We start from the raw sequence: 18,823 nt of genomic DNA, 5'->3' as shown, positions 1-18,823 counted from the left end.
GAATTTTTTCTGTCTTTTTATATCATAGTTATGTCTAAGCAATCTTGGGTTAAATTTTAAAATTGCACAGGAATATTCAGAAGCTTACAGAAGAAATAATTCCTGAGAAACTGAGATAAATTTTGATGAAGTGGGTTTCTAGTCTGTAGGGAACATTTAAAGTTAAGCAGCATTCCATAAGGTGGTAATCGTGTCTATTTCCCAGGCATTGGAGTTAGATAAGCTGTACAGGAAGCATAAACTGTCATAATGGAAGGGTTGAAATGTTGTGTACATCTCTTTCTTCAACTCGCAAAAACCGAAGCACCAAAGTGCTTCATCACAGATAAGTCCAACAAAACCTCTTCTTTGCTGTCTTATTCTCCTGGGAACAGTTATTATTATTTTCACTATTTAAAAAGATGATCTGAACACTTTCTTCTCACACAGAAAAAAAAAAAAGACACAAAAGAGAAATAAGAAAACTTTCCTCCCCCTCCTCAAATCAACAACACTCATATAATAAAAAAATTTTATGAAAATGTATTTTCACAATTTATAGTAGCTTAGGGAAAAAGCCTAGTAAAGAAAAGAATACAGAGAAATTTAAAGAAGTTTATAAGAAAGGAATATCTGTTTATACACGTCTTCGTCAACTTAGATTTTTCCGAGAGTTCAGTGCCTTTACTATCAAATATTGTAACCTAACTCCATTCTATTTTCAATTGTCTCTAGTATTTTTTACCTTTGATAGTCTGTTAAAAAATATTCAAAGCACTTTGTATTGCTAACTGATAGAGAACATCAATCTATAATAATAAAGTTGGGGTTTGTTGAAGGAATATAAAGCCAAATATCATGTACCCATTTCACCTATACATTTTAAAAAGAGAAACTAAAACATTGTGCCCAGCTAGCATACCCTAAATATGTAGCAATGTCAAGTGTTAATTAAAATTAGGGGACTAAGAAATTTAGATATATTTGACAATAATGTCCGTGGATACTGATACATATGTTCAGACATGTAAGATAATCAAATTATAAAGGAGACTATAATTTTAAAGCAAAATAAGTCGTATATATTTGGCCAATATTTATAAGAAAATTTTTTATATATTTACTGCTGAAGTTTTGCCCCAAATTATAACCTAAAGTTGCCTAACTCCATGCCTTCCTGAGATGCATGCAGGCATTGAATCATGCTTTGTGTTGTGATGGATAACTTGTGCAGATAGTCATCTAAGAGGCTGTTACAAGGTTTGACATTTTCATAAGATTTAATTCCCTTAGAAATGTAAGAGCAAAGGAGAGAAATTTTCATTCTCTTTCAGCAGTTGTTGAGCTCCAATTTTTTAATGATTTTCTTATCTACCCATATTAGACAGGAGGGGGATTTTAGAGGAGATGTCATCCAAGTTAAACACATGTGAGGGTCATTAACTTGAATATATCACTCCTAACTTATCCCTTTGAACTTGGAACTCAAACTCATAGAAGGAAAAGAAATGATGCAGGCGGAAGAGGACTGGCCTCAGTTAACCTCACAACGGTGGAATCTATGATGCACTAGAGGCTGAGAAGTAAGAAAGCAGATGGTCTGAAAATAATGTCTTGAGGATATCTTTGTATCTTGATATTCCAAATAATCTAAATTTCAGAAAAGCCATTATTCACCCAGACTCCCTCATCATTTGCACCACTTCATACATTCCTTCTCTGAACAGTGAGATACTGTATTTACATCTTTTTTGACTCTACATTTCAAATGCACTGGAGCCCTGAGCATGTTACAATTTTTCCATCTTAAAAAGAGTAATTAGCATAGGAGAACATTCAATATTATGTAAAGAATTTGACAGGACCTCACTTAATGTTTTTTAGAAACAATTAACATGTCAAAAGAAGAATTGAGAGCCCTTTTTGGTTATAAATCTGTTTACATAATTACCAGTTGAAGAAGTCAAACATTTTAGGGGGAAAAAAAGCAAGGTTAGATCCTCTCTTCATCAAAGGCAGTATTCCCAATGATGTCAGATGTCTCAAATTCTCTAGCATAAGGTTTTTTTATTCATGTACACACTTGTATGCATACCTCTTTAATCAGAAAGATCACATGTTTATAGTATGAATGAATAATATTGAAGAAAAGTAATATTGGCTAGAAATAAGCTGTCCATCACACAGGAGGAGAGACAATTACATCTGTGTGTGAGGTTATGTTCAACTCAAGATGCCACAGTAATATGGAGAAAGTATTTCAAGGGTGGCTATGCAGTGTAGGAATATAAGCTTTCCAAATGTGACCATACGGTGCCACATACCAGGGCACTACATTAGTAGATATACGCCTGTCCCATGCTGCATCGCGGAGGACAGAATGGGAAGCAGAAACCCTGGCCAGGGAACTGTGACCTCAGAGGGGACTGATCGGTAGGAGGTAAATAGTGGGGGAAACAAAGACCACAACCCTGGTCCAGGACCAGAAAGAAGGTAGAGAATAAATAGCACATTGGAGAAAGTTAAGGAGGTGGGACATCTAATCTGAGGAATTCTGGAGAAGGCAGTAAGTACTTTTGCGTAAAGTTCTAGTGGAAAATACTTCCATGTGCTAATCCAAAGCCATTTGTTCCTACAATCAGTTATTATAGTATGAGCACTACCAAAAGCCCAGAGGAGGCTTCTGTCTCCCAGATGCAGTTCTCTGATTCTGAGAAGCTGCCATGGATATGTGTATTGAGCTTCAGTTTCGCCTACTGAGCTAAATGGCAGACACTCAACTGAGATCTGCTAGAAGGAGTCTGTGCTAATCCATTTGCCACACTATCTGGAGGCTAGGAGTGGTTGAGGCAGCCTCTGCTGGACAAGGGTCCCAGGCTGTTGGCTCCATTATCACCAGCCTAGAATCCTAGACTCCAAGAATATCTACCAAGAAACGCAGCAATGCCATACATTCTTGGGAAAAAGAGATACTTGAATACAAAACTGTACTTAGTTTTGTGTGATATTTAAGTCCATAAAGAACACTTGAAATAATGAAATATATGAAAGACTATTTTCCCTATTGGGTCTGGAGACATGTGGTGTGAAGTGATGAGATAGTAGTGACAAACTCTCCCTGTGCTATTTGAAAGAGCTATATGTATTCTCCTTTACTCAGGGAAACAATGTATTGCAGTCATTAAGCCCTAAAGATGGCTGAATTTTGAAGTAGATTTGAAGTCTAGTCTTGGCTCTGCTACTTATTTTTTGTGAATTAGGGCAAGGTAATGAAATTTTCTGTCTTAACACTTTCCAGATAATGCCTTTTAGGAATGTTGATACCGTGTAAAGAACAATCAGCGTAGCAAGTAATAACTATCCCTTCTTATACTCCTAATTCTACTCTTATTATCGCATTACATATTGCAAGTGCACCTTGTCCTGAATGCAGAGTAGGTATTCTGAAAATTGCAAACCAGATAAAATATGGTGAGATTTTTGTGACATTGCATTAAAAAAGCCAACATGTTGAGCATTCTGTGTGCCTCACACTGTGCTTGTAGCATTGCATGCGGTATCCAATGATGAGAATAAAGAACTATGCTTGGGCTTCCCTGGTGGCGCAGTGGTTGAGAGTCCGCCTGCCGATGCAGGGGACGCGGGTTCGTGCCCCAGTCCGGGAAGATCCCACATGCCGCGGAGCGGCTGGGCCCGTGAGCCATGGCCCCTGAGCCTGCGCGTCCAGAGCCTGTGCTCCGCAACGGGAGAGGCCACAACAGTGAGAGGCCCGCATACTGCAAAAAAAAAAAAAAGAACTGTGCTTACATTTCTTTATGCTTTGATGGTTTTTCATATTGCCTACTCATACATATTCTGTAAATCACTGTGTTCTAAGAGGATACAAAGTTACGTAAATCAGAATCCCCCAAGAAGTGAGTGAGGGGGAAAAACGTACAACAAATACGGCATAATATGTCAAATGCTTCCAGGGACATTCAGGTTGTAGATTTGGGAAAATTACAAGTGGAAGAAGTGTGGGTAAGATTAATATTTATTTTATTCTATTGTCTTTAAGCTGAGTCTTGACTTAGAGCATTTGGATATGTGAGGAAATGGGTAAGCCATCCAAGGTGCCCAATTGTAGGAAAGCATGGGGAATGGTGGCGTCGATGAAACGTAGAGGGTTCGATGAGAGGTCGTTGTGGCAGGTGTCTTGCATAGTGCCAGGCTAAGGAGCTTGTACTTTATTTTATACGCAATTTTATTATTCACTCAGTACCCATTATATATTTTTATTTATTTGATGAACATTTATTGAAGACCCAGACCCACCATGTGGTAAGTGATGGGCTGGATACTGGGCCCATGAAGATGTATAATGTGAGATTCCTTCCTTCAAAATTAGACACTGCCTAGGAAGAAGTATTCTATATCAAAAAAAAAAAAAAAAAAACCTTCATGTCCATACCCTGCCAACTTGGCTCCATTTTAAAAGACCATTGGAAATATATATTGTTGTCCCTTACTATCTACAAAAGATTGGTGCCAGGACCCCAGCAGATTCAAAGTTTGAGGATGCTCAAGTCCAGTATATAAAATGCCATAGTACAGTCGTTCCTCTGTATTTGCCAGTTCTGCATCCCTGCATATGTGGAGGGCTGATTGTATTAGAAAGCTATATTATGGAATTAATTTTACTTAATTCCTGTATAACCTCAATGGGCCATGCCCCAGCAGCCTGTGAATATGAGGGAAGTAACACCGACATTAAGGCACAGTTATCACAAGTCACGGCTCCCACCTGTACAATCATAACAATTCAGCCTGTCTCTGTTTCCAAGCTCTCCCTAGCTATTTCTGGGAGCACCTGGAATGTATCACATCTGAGGAGAACTGCCCTTCTCATGTTCTTCTCCTTTGATTCTTCTTCTTTGATATCCCATTGCCTACAAACTGGCCAAGGAAGGCACCTCACCAGGCCACAGGCAGCCAGCATCTTCCAGTCGATGCCTGCTTCACTGCCTAGGTACTGTCCAGGAGTTTCCAAACCTACAAAAACTTCTGGGTGCCATACAGTGCTTTGATTCCTTTGGTTCCACTGCATTTCTGGGTTCACTCTGTCTCCAGAGCAAACAGGAAGAATGCTCTTCTCCCCAGCCACCTGCATATTTCACTTGGTATTTTAGGTCCTGAAGTAATAGCGCTTAGGCATTGAATCTCACAAAGTGAGAAAACAGCTTCTTTCCATACTGTCTGAGGCCCTTTCCTCAACAGAACTCAGATCTACTCCCTGGGACTCAACTGGGTTACATGAACCATTTTGCCATCTCTCAGAATTCCCATTGACCTCCACAGGCTCAAAAGTCACTGTGTTTTCACCAACGAATATCAATACCTGCAATTAGACATCTGGGTGGTGACCATGATTCTGCCAATTCAGTAGGCAGACCCAACTGAGGTACTCCATTTTATCTTGAAGTGTGCCCATCCCCCCATGGGAGGCCCTGTTAGCTGGGAAAGTTATATAAATAAAGAGTATGAAATAAACTGATATTGCATCTTCATGTGCAATATGCAAAGTGCATCTCCCAGGGAGATATCTATTTACTCATTTCTGTGGACAGCTTCGGGACAGGATAAGGTGTTTTAGAAACGTTACTGCATAGTTGCTTTCTGCAGTAAGGGCCGAAAAAGAGATACACACCGTGTTTGACTGGAAACCCAAAAGAGACAAAACGTTTTCGGAAATGTGTGCATCATGGACTACTAAATTTGGGCTCATAACCCCTTCTCTCCAATTATATTCCTGGAAATGTTTTTCAGTCTCTTTGCATAAAATAATCCGTGGACCACAGGGAACAGGCAAACCTGCGCAGAGTATGTACCACACCTCCATGGAGCTAGCCAACACTTCCAGAGAACCACACGATTCCCCAGCTCTTAATATGGTTTATTATAAAATCCTTTACCTGCCTCAAAGCACTTTTCTTCAAAGCAGCTTTTAAGCTGAAGCTGAGGACCAAAGAATGCCTTTAACAGAATCCTGAAATAGCTTTTAACCCGAGGCTGAGAAGAGAAAGTGCTTTTAACCTAAAGTGCTTTCCTCTTAGGTGCTTCAGCATGTACCTAGCACTCAGCATTAGTTGCTGTGAGAACACCCTTAAGACCCAAATGAAAGAGACTCCATTATAGATATTCAAACCCGTTATATTAATATATTACACGTAATATTTGAAATCATTAAGCAGTTTTACTCCAACTAAATTTGAATCTTTTCTTATTGAACTATGCATTCATGCAAATAAATTGAAGTCTTACCACCTGGGATTCTAACAAATCTATGCTGATATCTGGAAAAGTACATTGTTCTTTCCTAGATTTTACTTAAATCCAGAGTGACTCAAAATTTCCACACCTTCTCCACCCTAGAAGAAACTTTCAACTTTTATCGATCACTGAATGACATTTCCAACTTTAGTCCATATTTGTTTGAGCTAAAAAGGTAATTTTATTAAATCATTTAGAATTAATTCAATCAAATATCTGAATAAATTTTATGTATCAAGTTTTCTTCTTAGTCTCATCACTCAAACAGAAATAAAAGTACTGATTTCACAGTAATTTTAACTGCAGTGAAGTTCCTACTAAGTAAAGTAAGTAGACAACCCAACCTATAAAAGTTTTAACTTCAGAATAATTGCAGTAAGTTGTGTGCTTGAGCAGTTGAATTCCATGGACAGTTTTCTATTTTAAAAACATAAAATGTACACAAATAAGGTTAAGGTAGCAAAGTTTGACATCTTTGAATTTTATTCCCTTTTCCTTTTGTAGACCCCTGTGTAATTCTAATAAAATGAGGACAGGCAAAGGAAAACCAGAAAGTATTGTCAACCCAAAATGTAAATAATCAGTCTTTGCTAAGCAAAATTTGGCCATGTCAGTCATCCAGAATGCACTAATGCAAACTAAACTGAAATATATTTCTTTCATACTCAAGTGACCGTGGCACAATTTTTACATAAAAGTCACTTTCTTTTATACATTCCCTTATTCATTTATTCATTCATTCATTCACTCATTCATATATATTTCACTTGGCATCCAGAAGGGAGTGTAATAGGATGCAATAGAAGTACATCTATTTCTATAGGAAAGAGGAAGAAATTACATTGATCTTGTTCTACTGTGTAAAGCTTCCTTCACCTTGAATATTCTTCTCCAGCTTACTCTATATTGTAAACTTCTATTCATTTTTAGTCCTCCATCTCAAAGTTACCAACTCCATAAATCCATCCCTGTCTTCCTCATTCTGAATTAGTCCTCTCTTTTCTTTATCCCCAAACTGTAATTTCAGTGGTTGAATATTTTAATACCTTCCAAGGAGACTGTGAACTATCTCTGGTAGATAGAGATCACCTTACTTCGCTCTGCTTTGTTATTGCCTAAAAGAGGGTAGGAAAGAAAGGAAGCAGGACATGAAATCTTTCAGTGGTTTTAGAATTGCTATTTATTTACAATTTCTCATCCTTCTTGTGGAAAGTCTTCTGCCCATGGGTGCTCCTTCGGTCGAGCCTGCTCCTCCCACCAGCCTCACAGTGTTGGGCTACTCCTATGTTAAGTCTTTGGACTTCTCTTTTCTTTTCCTTCTCCTTCAGACTACTGAGCACTATTGCTGAAATATTCCAGCCCTGTGGCTTCAGATTCCATCTGCAAGCTTTCCAAACTTAGTACTTCAGCTTCAAACTCCAGACCCTTGAAACTCTAGTCTTGCATGTTCAAACATCTATTTGACATCTCCTAGGATGTTTGGTAGACAGCTCACATTTACCTAGAGCAACCCTTGGCTTCCGAATGGCTTCCATGTGTTCTCGACCTCAGGAAATACCTCTGTTCTTTGCCAGCCGGGGTCACCCTCCATGCTATTCTGTCTCTTCTACTCTCATCAACAAATCCCACCTTAAAAATATATTCTATATTCAACCACTCTCAGTTACTTCCACTGTTACCACCCTACCCAAGCACTATCATCTCTCCCTGGACTATCTCACCAGCCCCCTAACTGGCCTCTCTGCTTCTTTTCCTGATGCCCTTACATATAACCTCCACATGGCAACTAGAAAGATCATTTAAAAACATAAATCACTTTAAGTCACTTTCCTGCTCAATAATTTCCAATTACTTAGAATAAAATCATACTTAAAATAATATCTATTGCCCTTCCTGTGACCTATAGGGTCCTACCTGCTTTGTCCCCCAGGCTACCTTATCAGTTTCATCCTCAGCCATACTTCCTGTTTATCATTTCACTCCAGCCACACCGGCCTTCTTGCTGCTTCTCCAGGGTATGCAACTTACTCCTCTGATGAGATGCTCTGCCTGTGTATTGGTATGGCTCATGCCTTCACTTCTTTGGGTCTCTGCTCAATGCCACTGTCTAGCAAATGTCTGCCCTGACAACACCTCTCTCTTTCTATCTCCCTGCCATGCTTCATTTTCTCATAGCACCTATCACCATCTGACATTGCATTCCATGTTAATGTCTTTATGTGTTTGTTTCCTCCATTTACATACAGGCTGTGTAAAGACAGAGAGTGTTCTGTTCATTATTCCATCCTCCGAAGGCACTGAAAAATATTCAGGGATGGATAGATTGAATGGATGAATACAAAAATGCAGTAACATTCACTTGGTCAAACCATTCTCTTTAGTATTGTGATTCTGTGCACACACATATAAGGGGAGGGGGTGTGTGTATATGTGTGTAATTCATGTGTTGTGCTGCTCTGGGTAAGCAGAGGTAAGGAGAAGTATAGGGCAAAGTGTTGCCTGGGGGAGACAAATACAGAAAAATTTTATTCTCCTTGTTACATTTGGGTTAATAAACTCTTCATTTAAGATACAAATTCCTTCCTGATTAGTGGACCCACCAATGTGTCCGTTGCATTAACTGGACCAAAATTGAGTTGAGATCTATTTTTAATGAGTTTAGGAGCTTAAAGCAAGGGGCCAAAAGGTACTTCATAGAAGCATTGTTTGGGGTTGAGGGTGAAATTGTGAAAGGTGGCGATGGCTGGAAGCCTGAAAAGGGAAGAAGGAGAAAACATGGAAAGGACTGGGGAAGAACTCACCATACCGTCTGGATGGCAGCTAGCCTGTCTCTGACACTCATCTTTGGGCCGATCTTGTCAAAGGATGCCACCCCTGCAGCCAACTGTCTAATGTCTACTGGAAGCTGCAGACCCCAGCCTACCCTTGTTTGAGAAGATCTTCTCTCTAGAGCCTAAGCCAGTTTCCTCCAGGCCAGCCTTTCCGGAGTAGACATTATCATTTTCCACCAGCGACTTTAAAGTCTGTTAGTAGATGAGATCCAAAAATATGAATAAACATGTGGGGGGGAACTATACACAGAAGTGTATATACTTTAAATTCCTATTTATTTAGATTCCAAACTACCTAAAAGTTAAAATAATTAAGCTTTTCCCTGTACTTGCCTCTTATGAGAAAAGAAATCACAAGTAAACAAGGCAATGAGAGAGATTTACTTTCAGTGTATATTAGAGACTCAACGGAGTATCAGCCCAATTTTTGATATCTATGTAACGAAAAGCAGTAGCTGATATTTTTAATCAAAGCCCTGAGACATCATAAGACAATGCGGTACCTTCCGAAGCACTTAAGATAGATTAAGTTCAGTGCTAGTGTTTTAGCATTAAACGTATTTTTCCGCATCTTAATTCAAAGACATAAGCCATCAGTAAACTATAGTTCTTAACTTAAATCACCTATTTCTCCAAAACTATTCAGTAAAGTTGTGGGAAAGTTATATGATGGGGGCTCATATAGTGGGTATTTTAAAGGTGAGGAAGAGAAAAATGTAAGAATGGAAGTGGAGAAAATATAAGGATAGAAATACGATTCCCTCATAAGCAATCTGAAAGTTTTGGTCTGGAAACCTACTCCCAAAAGGAAAAGCAAATGTCACTTACAGTTTAAAATCAAAAGATGAAATCAGTGAGATCGCTGAAATTACCTGTGTTGAGAATATTATTTTAGCCCTCCACTCTCCACTGCCCTGCCCTCATAGCAACCTATTGGGAAATGATCTGCCCATGTGTGTGGCAGTCCAGAGGGAGTAAATTTCCAAGTGAATGCTACCTACTATGGAAGCTACATGGGCTGTATTTTTTCTCATTTCAACCCATTTTTTAGACAAAATCTCAACCCGTTGGACATTGTCTATTGGAACTTCAGATCTCGAGTAATTGATGAACAGAAGTCGCTAGGACAGTACTGGTGGTGGAGGTGACAATGCGTATAGCATCCTGACCCAGCTCTCAAAGTTACAAGGCAGTTGCTCTATTTCCTTTTTCTTATTTCGTGGATCTCCTGAGAACCTTGGATTAAACATCGCCAAGACTGGTCCCTCGCCTCCAGTATTTTCTTTGAGGAATTAATAAATTACTTTAATTTTTTGTTTGTTTTTATTTTATTTTGGAGTATAGTTGGTTAACAATGTTGTGTTAGTTTCAGGTGTACAGCAAAGTGATTCAGTTATAAATTACTTTTAGTTCTCAGTAAATTCTTTGAGTTTCCTCCTACCCCTATCCTTCACCATCATTTGAATAAATTTTTCTTTGCTTAAGATAGCCACAGTGGATTTTTTTCTATTGTAGCCAAAATCCTTGATGAATATGCCTCATTACCAAAATAATTATCCAATATGTGTGTGTGTGTGTGTGTGTCCGAACAGTTCAGTTTTTTGTTGTTGTTTTCTCTTCCCCTCTTTATTTCTTCATGTATGTAGTTCTAGGTGCTTTGTTTTCTTCTTTAAAATTCACTAGAGTGGCCGCAATGGGCCTCTGTCCTGAAAGCAGAATAACATCATTTTGAAAAGCATGTGGAGACTGTCTCCCTGCGTAAATGATGATAACACCGTCACATTATTTGAACATTTAACTGCCTCTATTGAGTAGTTTTCCTCATAGTTTTGATTCATTTGGAATCTAACTGACAAAGATCCCATTACTGGGTGTTCTTTTCATTTTTTGTCAAAAAATACATAGCAGAGATGAGGGAGAATGAAGCTAATTTGTGATCTGGGAGGCTTAACCTGGTTATGCTGATGAACTAACTAAATCGGTCAAAAGTTTGAGAGCTTAAAGATTAAAAACCACCATTCCCTAGTTAAACTCTAATTCATTATGTAAACAACGTGATTTGTAAGTGCAGTCATGTGGAAGGTCTATTTGTTTTTCTCACCAAAAGATGCTTTCAAAGAAAAATTACAGAAAATGGATTTTCTCCAACCAATGTGTTGCCTGCCACCCCTGGTACAAGCGCTGAAGCAGGAGAACAAAGATGTAATGATCACACCAGCCAAGGCCATAGGCATGTGCAGAGCATTCTGAAAATATTGGCACCCCTAGCAAGAGGTGTTTTCTAAATACAAAAAGTTGTTAAGAGAGGAATAAAGGATTACCAGTGAGCCCACAGATGGGACTATAGATGGGGAGCCGGGAGCTCAGGGTTCTGGGACTGCTCCCTTTTTTGGAATACCATAAGGAGGGGAAAAGCAGAAACAATCCTTAATGTTGTGCCAGCCCAGCAAGCACGGAAGTTTAGGGGGCAAAAGCTAGGTCATCAATGCTTGCCATGAAAACAAAACACCTTCTCTCTCCCTCCCCCTTTCTTTACAGGGTTTTAAGAAAGAAGTTTCTGTGGTTCAAAGACATTCCTATAATTTAATGGTCTTCCTTGGTGTATCAAACTCTGGACTGTATCAGAGTTACAGATGGGTGGCAATCTTACCACAGCCCCTAAATTGGACAATGATGTCTAAGCTAAATCTCTATGATTTACTTCCTTTGGATATAGCACTTTTGACTTTGCAAAGTCGTTTCATGTATAACACCATCTCCTCCACGTTATATAATTCACCATGTAATGTTGAAGGCTAATGTTGTAGTCAAGTTGTTTTTTAGTTGTAATTGATAGAAACTTATTCAAATTGCAAATGTAGGAATGGAATTTATTGGACTACTTAACTGAAAAGTCCAAGGGACAAGGATAGCTTCAGGCATGACTGGACCTCTGGGCACAAAATGCTATCGAATATTTAGCTCCTCCATCCCTCAGCTGTTTTCCACTCTGTCGGCTTCATTCTCCAGTATGTTTTCCCAGAAGCTGGCAATATAACTTCTAGAAGCTTAGACTCATATCCTCATAGTTTACCAAATCCTATAGAAAGAGGGCTCCTCTTTCCCAGCAGCACTAAAAAAAGGAAGCCTCAGGATTTGCTTGCCCAGATCCAGCTGGGTCATGTGTTCATGTCTGAACCGATTACTGTGGCCGGGGGAGGAAATGCATGTTCATCCCTGGAGCTGGAGCTGGTGAGGTCAGCACTACTCAAAACAAATGGCAGCAGAATGAGAAAGTATCATCCCCAAAGGAAAACCAGGGTGCTCTTACCGGAGGATAGAAGAATAGTTCCAGGGCCAGCAAAACCAACAGACATACAACATACTCTTCCTAACCAGCATCATCTGTAACAGGGGGTCTCATTTAGTTATTTTCCCAAGGCTAGTCCTTTCTATTGTGATTGTAAACCCTCTTCGAAACCTTGTGGACAATGCTATCCACGTACTAGCCAAATTTGTCTAGTTGCATTAAACTGAAATTCCCTCTAACTTCTAATGCACCCCATGGCAACCATATATGGTGCCTAGGCATCAGGAAGTGAGAAGTTGAGGTGTGTCTGTTTCATTCACCTCTCTGTCTGCATATTAGCTTCAGTAACACTCATTCACTGCACATCACCATCTCCCCAAATGGCTGCTTTTGCCCTGCAGTGTCTAAATCTAGACGGCCTTTCAATTCAAATCCCTGGAGCAGGTAGTATCTCTGATGCCACCTCAGTCTATAGTGTCCCAATTCTAAAACTTTTGCAGGACAAGTTGGATTGACCCAGCTTGGGCCACATGACAACCTTTGATTCAATCAGGTTTACCTGAAAGGCTAGGTCCTTCTACTACAGAGCCATACCTCCTTGGGTAAGTATAGCCACTTTAAAGACAGGATATAAGTGAGATGGAATTTTTTGACCTTTCTGGTAACTAGTGAAAGCAAACGTCTCCATTCTATCTAATGAAGTTCAACATATCTAAGCTCTTTTTTCCCCAGGGCGTTATTGGCAATCAGGGAGGGATTGTTTTCTCTCCCAGTGAGGGATTGCCTGCACTTACCTGGACCACCCAGTAAGTGGCAGTAGCACACCTCCCCCACCCCAGGCATTATAGCAACCAAAAACAGCCAAGAGGGCGTCTCACCCCCTCTAGAGCATTCTGGCAATCAGAAACACTCTGCAATTGAAATTCTCTCCTATCCACCCCAAATGAAAATCTTTCCCCAAGTCCCGTCTTTCCTTATAATTAGTGAATTCCCACCACTAAACTTCTAAAAAAGGGGGTCTGTTTGCTACCTCTACTTCTTACCTTCTCTTCAAATCTTTACCACAAACATCTGCTTCTCAGTTTCATTCTATGAAAGCCATTTTCCTTATGATCAGCAATAGTCTCTGAATTTCACCTGGATGTCCCATCAGTGTTTTGCTGGGTCTGAAATGCTATCCTAACTTCTAAACATCAATCTCTCTTTTCTTCTCCAAACCATCAGTTTTCAGCATCTTAGTCTCCTTCAACCAAGCAAAAAACCTGAAAGTCCTCTTTGCCTGGTGGGTTGGCTCACCTCCCGCATCCAGTTTACAAATCCCACTGAATCACCCCATCTCTTCGTTGTCTTAGTTCAGGTCCTTATCTTTTTTTTTTTTCCCCAGAGCCTGATGTTTTGTAACTATGAACAAACAACTCAATATCTTTGTGCCTCATTTTTCTCTCCTATAAGATCAGGATGGTAATAGTATCTACCACCAAAGTGTTAAGGATTGTTATAAAGATTAAATAAGTTAAAATATATAACGTACTTTGACCCTTGCCTGGCTAAATATATCTTCGCTATTTATTATTGAGCGTCCTTGCAATAGCACTAATCACATCATATTATAACTGGTTTTGAGAGCTGTTCTTCCCCCTACACTGTGGGAGATCATGCTTCATGGATCATTGCATCTTTAGGATGGAGCACACCGTCTGGACAACAGTGGGCATGTGGATGAATGTCAATCTTTGCATTCTTTACAATGCCCTGCGTATAGTAGGTGCTTATGAAATATTTGCTGAATTGAATTAAATAGAATTGAATTGATCTGGAGAGAATACATAATAAGAAATGCCATAATATAACATAAAACATAATGAGTTTAAATTTTAAGGTGAGAGAAATTTCCTTTGAGACTCCTTCCTAGGATTGACTCTAAACAAATGCATATTTCCACGCTCTAACCAAATTTAGATTTTTTTCTCTATTTATTTGCTCCCCAGTTTTGGTTTCCATGTCCTGTCAACTCTCTGTTTTCATTCTCACAGCATAGCTTAGATCACCAAAAATCCAGACTCCTATTATCATCTTTATCAGTAAGCTATTGATGCCTAACAAACAAACATAGAATCTCAGTGGCAAACTGCAAAAAGCACGTATTTTTCATGTGTCTGTGGGTCAGTCTACGGCAGGCTTGAATGGACAGCTCTGCTTTAAGTTGTAGGTCTGACTGGACTTGTCTCCTCACTGAGGGTTGACCTCAGTTCTGTGCTATATGTATTTACTCTGGAGCCCAGACTGAAGGCGCAGCAGCTACCCAGGGAAACTCTTGTCTTGGCAATAGTGAAGAAGCAAGGAGATGAGTAGAAATCTGTAATGTGTCTGAAGGCCTCAGTCTTGAATTGACACATCATTTCTACACATGCTACGTTATCCAAAGCAAGTCATATGGCCAAGCCCTATAGCAGTGAAATGAGGAAAATGTTGCCCACTCTAGTGAGTTTTACTACACAGGCAGATGGCAGAGGTAGTGAATGTATGAATCTAACTCAGAGAAGATGAGATGGATTCTCAATGATGATTAAATTTACCACAAGCCTATCCTGATTCTGGTCTTCCCAAGCAATCACATTAGCCTCTTAACAAATCTCTTTGTGTTCAGTCTTCCCCACTATCTGTGCCTCCCATTTTTTTATGGACCTTTTGGTTACAGGTGATAGAATACCCAGTTAAAAATTATTTATATTATATTTAATTATTATTATATTTATATTCATATAACAGGAAGTCTAGAGAATGTGTTTTAGGATAGGTTTAAAAGTTCAACAATATTGTTGAGGTCTCAGGTTTTTGTACCTTCTTTTTTAATCATGTTTAGCTTTTGTTTGCAAGCTTCTTGCCTCGTGGTGACAACATTGCAGCAGTAGCTCCAGGCATTGCATGATTGCACAGTGATGTTCAAAGCAGGAAGGAAGAAAGAAAGAATGTCTTCATATACCCCTCTCCGTTTATCAGGGAAAAAAATCTTCTCTTGTAGATTCCCAAGTCACGTTCCCTTACATTTTACCAACCAGAACTATCTAATTTAAACTAACTAAAGCTACAGGGGAAACAGAAGTCAATGGAGAACACTTTCAGGTTCTGTCTTATGAGTGGACTTTAAAAACAAGAAAGAAGGGGCTTCCCTGGTGGCGCAGTGGTTGAGAGTCCGCCTGCCGATGCAGGGGACACAGGTTCGAGCCCTGGTCTGGGAAGATCCCACATGCTGCGGAGCAACTACGCCCGTGAGCCACAACTGCTGAGCCTGCGCGTCCGGAGCCTGTGCTCTGCAACAAGAGAGGCCACGATAGTGAGAGACCCACGCACCGCGATGAAGAGTGGCCCCCGCTTGCCACAACTAGAGAAAGCCCTCGCACAGAAACGAAGACCCAACACAGCAAAAATAAATTAATTAATTAATAAACTCCTACCCCCAACATCTTCTAAGAAAAAAAAAAAAAGAACAAGAAAGAAGTTGGGAGGGGAATAGCATGTGTATAAGAAATCGATGGTATTTGCACACTCTCAAATAATTACCTGCCTGACTTAATATTTAATACTGACTTAATATTTAATACTGACTTAATATTTAAGACATAACATAATCTTCATCTCCTTTGAAAGCTTAATACATCAAGATTTTTCTAAATAAGAAAGAGTGAATGTTTTTCTCAGCACACCACATCCTCCTCATCACTCTTCTCATCATTGATGTGTTTGTTTGCCTCTCCTCCATCTTCTCCAAATGTCCTTTTTGTCCTTTTTCTTACCTCTCCAATCTAAGTCTTACTTATCCTCGAGGATTCATTTCTTCTTTGGGAAGTCTTCCATGTGCAGTCAAGGCTGTTCAGGTTGCCCTGCCACATGTATCTGTGCTTCCCCAGGTATAATATTTTTCACGATATGTTCTTACCTGTTTACTTATATGATGCCCGCACTAGTCAAGAAACTTTTAGAGTATAGGAATTGAGTCTTGGTTATTGTGTTACCGGTGCCATTCCTAGTTCCTGATGCAGAGCAGGCCCTCAGAATTTTTTTTTTTTTTTTTTTTGGCAAATAAGTGAGTGAATGAAACAGTAAATACACTAGAGTGCCTTCATCTTCATCTTCCTGTATCTACCTATCAGAAGAAAAAAAAATAAACAAAAGAAACCTCTCTCCAGATTTTAACACCACTCCATTCAGGAATCTATCTTTTTGGAATGATCTCCATCTCATAAACTTCCCTCCACTCTGCCCCCACCAAACACGGCATCTGCACTACATGACACAAAAAACTCGATACTATAGAACATCCTCCTTAGCACTGAGTACCTTTTATGATACCTGTTATAGTCTATTTTTTATATTATTTGAATATTTCTTTCAGCCCTACAGTATTATGACCTCTTGATATCTTTTTCACAACCTAATATGCCTACTTCATCACTACAAGTATAGAAGATAATAAATATTTGTGAAATTCATTTGAATTATGATTACTATTAAAGGATTTTCTACTCTATAACAGTTCCCCCTGACCGTAACCTCTGGCCAAATTAAATGATCAAATCTGAAGTTTTGGATTATTTTTCTTAAGTAATATTTTATTTTATCCTTTCTTATAGTGGTGACTCACTGTTTTTGAACAAATCTTTGTTACTTGACCAGCTATTCAAAGGAAATACCTATGATTATTTCCCACTTCTCTACACTATGTTACTGTGTTTTGAGCTTATCTTCTTTCTCTCTCTTGCAAAAAATGCACATTTCCATATTGAAGTCATTATTATTGGTGTTTTAGCCTTAATTCTTTCCCTCTCTGCTAAGTTCTCAATTCAAGCCATCACCTTTTCTGAGAAATGGATGAAAATCGTGACTTTCTTGAAGTCTCACCACAGTCCTTGTTGACTACCCCTTTGTAATAATGCATCATTTAGCATTCTGTTATGCTGCATTTTATATTTTTCTCCCCACTTCTGCTAAAAATATATTTTAAATGCATTGAAGACCTCCACTGATGATTAAGATGCTGTCTTACAGTCAATAATTCAATAAATATTTATTGAACTTCTAATGTATGCCAAACATTGTCGAGTTACTGGGGATCCAGTAATAAAGGAAATAGGAATAGTCCTTACTCTCCTGGGTTTTGCATTCTAAGCAAGGGAAGCAACTAACCAGTAAACATATCAATCTAATATGTCAGGTGGAGAAAAGTGCTCCAAGAAAAGTAAGGTGGGGCAGCATGGAGAGTTCTATTGGCAGTGGTTGCCAGGTTTTATTTAAAGGTGGATAGGAAAGGCTACAATAAGAAGGTGACATTTGATCAGAGAGCTAGGACAATAGAGCTCCATGCAGAGGAAATAATAAGTGCAATGTCCCTGAGGCAGAGCATGAATCAGCAACGTCGACAGAGTGGTGGCAGGCAAGTGATGAGCGGGAAAGAGTAGAGAGGAAGCAAATGAAATCAGTTAATTGGTGGAAGGTCAGGTCGTTTACTGCCTTGGAAGTGATGTTAGGGAATTGGATTTCATTCTATGGTAGAGGGGAAGCCCTTGAACCTACTAAATATTTGTTTCATTATCAGTAATCAACATCTATGCTGTTTAAAAAGGTTCTGGAAATGGATGGTGGTGATGGTCGCACACCAATGCACATGTACTTAATGCCACTAAACTGTACACATAAAAGTGGTTAAAATGGACACTTTTATGTTACACATATTTTAACACAGTTTTAAAAAATCTTTGCGTGAATGCCGTGGACCCAAATTTGTGCTAGGCACTGGTAACCGTAAGAACATATAAGCAATGCAGCACTCAGAATCTGCTTTGAGAAAATACATTCCATATATTATAAGTGTAAATACACAATGCAAGGTAGCATAAATCATGTTCCAAATGAGAGGGCTAGGCTAGAATTTCACAAAGTGTGTTCTGGGAAACATTAGTCTGGAGAGATGCCCTTTGAAATAAAAGGATCTTACTCAGATAAGTTTGGGAAATAATGCATCCTCCAGTCCCGCCTGGAGATTCCCAGTGCACACTGGCATAACACAGGCTCTAAAAATAAGTACACATGAAAGAAACCTGTTTAACTTTGTTTAACCCAATGTGGCTAAACCATTTTTGATTACAGGCTTTTTCCCCAAAATCGCCTATTAACATCCTGAAGAACTGGTATTCCAAAGAACCTATGTTACAGGAGACATAAAGCTGAGATAGGAAGGATAGAGTTTATGGAGAAAGAGCCATCTGAGCTGAGCCCTAAAAGGAAGGGGATACTTAGATTAGAGAAGAGGAAGGGCATTCAAGGCAGGAGAGATGTGAAGAAATTCACTTCCAAGTAAGTCTCCGGGAACTTGCTTTCTTCGAATATCATTGAGCCACAGGGTGAATCTTCTGCATAT

General features: G+C 39.2%; 1 protein-coding gene across 2 annotated transcripts in view; it reads left to right on the top strand.

The window, feature by feature from the left end:
• Window positions 1-18,823, top strand: part of ARHGAP15 (Rho GTPase activating protein 15) — a 621,121-nt gene that overhangs the window by 377,900 nt on the left and 224,398 nt on the right. The gene's annotated exons all lie outside the window — the stretch shown is intronic.

This window comes from Delphinus delphis, chromosome 7 (assembly GCF_949987515.2).
Source record: "Delphinus delphis chromosome 7, mDelDel1.2, whole genome shotgun sequence".
NCBI lineage: Eukaryota > Metazoa > Chordata > Mammalia > Artiodactyla > Delphinidae > Delphinus > Delphinus delphis.
This window is presented reverse-complemented; position numbering and strand designations above follow the sequence as displayed.